Raw genomic sequence first — 4,677 nt, forward strand, 5'->3', positions numbered from 1 at the left:
ATGGTGGGGGCGGTAGGTGGTGGAGGACAGGGTCTTGTTCTGTTGCCCAGGCTAGAGTGCAGTGGTGCAATCACAGTTCACCAAAGCCTCAAACTCCCAGGCACAAGCCATCCTACCACCTCATCCTCCTGCGTAGCTAGGACTACAGGCATGTGCCAGCATGCTGTAACTGCTCAAGGAGTTCACTTTGCCCGCTGCCTAGATAGAGCCGATCTATCAAGACAGGAATTGCAATAGAGAAAGAATAATTTACGCAGAGCCAGCTGTGCGGGAGATGGGCGTTTTATTACTCAAATCAGTCTCCCCGAGCATTTGGGGATCAGAGTTTTTAAGGACAATTTGGTGGGTGGGGGGAAATCAGTGAGCCAGGAGTGCTGATTGGTCAGGGATGAAATCATAGGGAGTCGAAGCTGTCTTCTTGCACTGAGTCAGTTCCTGGGTGGGGGCCACAAGATCAGATGAGCCAGTTAATCGATCTGGGTGGTGCCAGCTGATCCATCAAGTGCAGGGTCTGCAAAATATCTCAAGCACAGATCTTAGGAGCAGTTTAGGAAGGGTCAGACTCTTGTAACCTCCAGTTGCATGACTCCTAAACCATCATTTCTAATCTTGTGGCTAATGTTAGTACTACAGAGGCAATCTAGTCCCCACGCAAGAAGGAGGTCTGCTCTGGGAAAGGGCTGTTACGGTCTTTGTTTTAAACTATAAACTCAGTTTATCTTAAAGTTAGTTCAGCCCAGAAATGAACAAGGACAGCTTGGAGGTTAGAAGCAAGATGGAGTCGGTTAAGTTAGATCTCTTTCACTGTCTCGTCATAATTTTGCAAAGGTGGTTTCAGTGCCTGGCTCACATTCCTATTTTTGTAGAGACAGGGTCTCACTATGTTGCACAGGCTGGTCTCAAGCAATCCTCCTGCCTTGATCTCCCAAAGTGCTAGGATTACATGCATGAGCCACTGCACCTGGGTTAAAGTCTGTTCCATTAGCTTAGTGGTCAGCTAATGACTGTACAGAAATTTCTTAATACCTAGAACCATAGATTCTCCTAGTCTTTGCCGAAGGGGTTTGTGTAGGGGCATACTTTGAACACACGGCCAGTTTACAACTCTGGCTTAGCCTTTAACTTCCTACTTCTTCAAATCCTCAAGATCAACTGGAGGTGAGAACTCTGGGCCTTCTCAGGTCTTTCCTGAGCACGTGCACAAACCTGGGCATGAATGTGGCCTTCTGACTCTCGTGAATATTATCAGAGCTTACCAATGCCCTTATGGACATACGTTTCCCTGGCTTTTTTCCTCTCTTTTAAGCTTTTTGGTTAGTTTATTATCTGTGCCTCAGTCAGCAGTGACTAAAACATTTGTCTGTAAATGTTTTTGACAAATGCAGGGTACCTACTTTAGCAGTAGGCCAGTTCTGAGTCAGACAATATAAAGACAAACCTTTTGAGCTGGTTTTCCAGGGAGCACCAGACAGGTTAAAACAAATCATTACAGTTCTTTGGAAATCAGATCTGTTCCGTTCCCTCAGTTACCAGCAATATCAGATGTTATTATTTTATTTTATTTCATTTCATTTTATTTTTTGAGATGGAGTCTCGCACTGTTGCCCAGGCTGGAGTGCAGTGGTGCAATCTCGGCTCATTGCAACCTCTGCTTCTTGGGTTCAAGCTCTTCTGCTGCCTCAGCTTCCCAAGTAGCCAGGATTACAGGTGCCCGCCACCACGCCCAGCTAATTTTTTGGATTTTTAATAGAGACGAAGTTCACTGTGTTGGTCACGCGGGTCTCAAACTCCTGACCTCATGATCTGCCCGCCTTGGCCTCCCAAAGTGCTGGGATTACAGGCGTGAGCCACCATGCCCGGCCACAGATGTTATTTTTAAGGTTACTGCCAACAGGCGCATTTGGGGTAAATTAAAATGACACAAACCTCTAGTCTTACTGAGATTCAGCCGTTTTTCTTGAATGAAGACTCTTTGAGTTATTGCAAGAGTTGGTTAATTTTTAAAGTTCAAAAAAATTTTTCAAAATTGATAGGTAATATTTACTTATTTGTGGGGTACATGTAAGTATTATAGGCATAAAATGTGTAATGATCAAGTCAGGGTACTTGGGGTATCCATCACCTTAAGGATTTATCATTTGTATGTGTTGGGAACATTTCAAGTCCTCTCTTCTATCTACTTAGAAATACACAATACATCCTTGCCAGCTATAGTCATCCTATTCTGCTATGGAACATTATAACTTGTATCTTCTATCTAACTGTAAATATTTGATTTTTGCCAGTTTTGTTGTTGTTGTTTTTATGGAGGGGTGAAATTTTTTTCGTTTGTTTCTTATTGTAGCATTTTCACTGATGTCACCTCTGAGTACATGTTTGATTGGAGGTTTCTGAGGAGCTCCAATATTTTATCTTGACCTCCAGTTATACAAAAGTAAATGTATTTCTCAATTTATAGTTTTTGTTTTGCAGAAGAGTGGCCGCAACAACTACTTGGGCCATGTCTTCTCCTCGTCACTTTTTTTATATGCTGTTTATTTTTAACCACTAAAGTCACTGATGGTGACACACTAATTCTGTGAGTATTGTCTTTGTCCTATATTATTGAAAAGTAGCAGGTGGGTGCGGTGACTCATGCCTGTAATCCTAGCACTTTGGGAGGCCAAGGTGGGCGGATCATGAGGTCAGGAGATCAAGACCATCCTGGCCAACATGGTGAAATCCTGTCTCTACTAAAAATACAAAAATTAGCTGGATGTGGTGGCACACGCCTGTAGTCCTGGCTGCTTGGGAGGCTAAGGCAGGAGAATCGCTTGAACCCAGGAGCTGGAGGTTGCAGTGAGCCGAGATCATGGTACTACACCCAGCCTGGCAACAGAGAGAGACTCCATCTCAGGGGAAAGAAAAGAAAAGTAATTTGAGCTGTCTGCTTAAATTCTGTCCGTTTCATTGGAATTCCTTTGGCACATTTGTCTCCTCAGTGTAAATGGAATTATTTTCAGTTTTAGGTTTAAAGGATATATAATTAGTTTTCAGGAATCCTAGACAATACATACAAAAAACAGAAATAGTGATGACCCAACATATTATAGCAAGGAAAAATAAAATCTTAGTTATAAAATTAGTTATAGTCTAGACATTTTTTTTTTTTTTTGAGATGGAGTCTTGCTCTGTTGCCTTGGCTGGAGTGCAGTGGTCCATTCTTGCCTCACTGCAACCTCCGCCTCCCAGGTTCAAGCAGTTTTTGTGCCTCAGCCTCCCAGATAGCTGGGATTACATTACAGGCACCTGCCATCAAGCCCAGTTAATTTTTTTTTTTTTTTTGTATTTTTTGTAGAGACTGGGTTTCACCATGTTGGCCAGGCTGGTTTCAAACTCCTGACCTCAAGCGATCGAACCACCTTGGCCTCCCAAAGTGCTAGGATTACAGGTGTGAGCCATCCCGACTGACTTTTTTTTTTTTTTTTTTTTGAGACGTAGTTTTGCTCTGTCACCCAGGCTAGCATGCAGTGATGTGATCTTGGCTCATTGCAACCTCCACCTCCAGTGTTCAAGCGATTCCCCTGCCTTAGCCTCCTTAGTAGCTGGGACTACAGGTGCCCACCACCACGCCTGGCTAATTTTTGTATTTTTAGTAGAGGCAGGGTCTAGCCATGTTGGCCAGGCTGGTCTTGAACTCCTGACTTCACATGATCCACCTGCCTCGGCCTCCCAGAGTGCTGGGAATACAGGCGTGGGCCGCCATGTCTGGCCGTAATCTAGCAATGCTGATGATGTGGTGATGTCTGTGACTTTATCTTACCCGAAATAGCAAACAAAACAAAACAAAACCCATATAATCATCTTCACTTTTAGTTGAAAGAAACATTTAGCCCTTCAGTCAGTTAATCCAACAAATACTTGTTTTGTGGCTTGTCGTGTGTAAGGCGCTATGTTTAATCTACTTTCTGAAAGCTACAGCCTAGTAGGCTAGACAGAATTGAACACAGTAAGACAAAATTTAAGCTCTGTAACAGAACTATAAGCAAAGTGCTATGGATTATAGGGAAATAAAAGAACACACCCACCTAGAGAATAGTCGGATTTTTGAAGAGGTCTCAAGAAAAGCATTCCTCATCCTTGCAGAATTTCTGGACAAATGGAGAAAACAGGAGTGGCAGGTGGGGGCCCAAAATACCACTTTTACTATTAATAGAAACCAGGTTGGAAGATCCGGTTTTCAGTATGTGAGCCAAATTGTATTAGATAGACATCCCTGGCCCCCAGTTCTAAGCAGTCCTATGCCAAATCAAACTTTTCTATGCAGGAGAGAGCCTGGTCCTGAAGAAATGGAGAACACTTGTTCAGAAAGGGTAGAAACAGAGAACTCTGAGCCAAGTTGCACTTCATTCTTCTATGATTTGCCAGTCATATAAGATTAAAAGATAAGTTATACTTAATCTGTTTAAAGAAGTACAGAGGAGGCCGGGCGCGGTGGCTCAAGCCTGTAATCCCAGCACTTTGGGAGGCCGAGACGGGCGGATCACGAGGTCGGGAGATTGGGAGCATCCTGGCTAACACGGTGAAACCCCGCCTCTACTAAAAAAAATACAAAAAATTAGCCGGGTGAGGTGGCGGGCGCCTGTAGTCCCAGCTACTCGGGAGGCTGAGGCAGGAGAATGGCGTGAACCCGGGAGG

General features: G+C 43.8%; 1 protein-coding gene across 1 annotated transcript in view; it reads left to right on the forward strand.

The window, feature by feature from the left end:
• The window catches only part of FBXL20 (F-box and leucine-rich repeat protein 20), a 186,939-nt gene that overhangs the window by 21,078 nt on the left and 161,184 nt on the right, over positions 1-4,677 (forward strand). The gene's annotated exons all lie outside the window — the stretch shown is intronic.

The sequence above is a fragment of the Colobus angolensis genome, unplaced genomic scaffold, assembly GCF_000951035.1.
Source record: "Colobus angolensis palliatus isolate OR3802 unplaced genomic scaffold, Cang.pa_1.0 Scaffold83, whole genome shotgun sequence".
NCBI classification, from domain to species: domain Eukaryota; kingdom Metazoa; phylum Chordata; class Mammalia; order Primates; family Cercopithecidae; genus Colobus; species Colobus angolensis.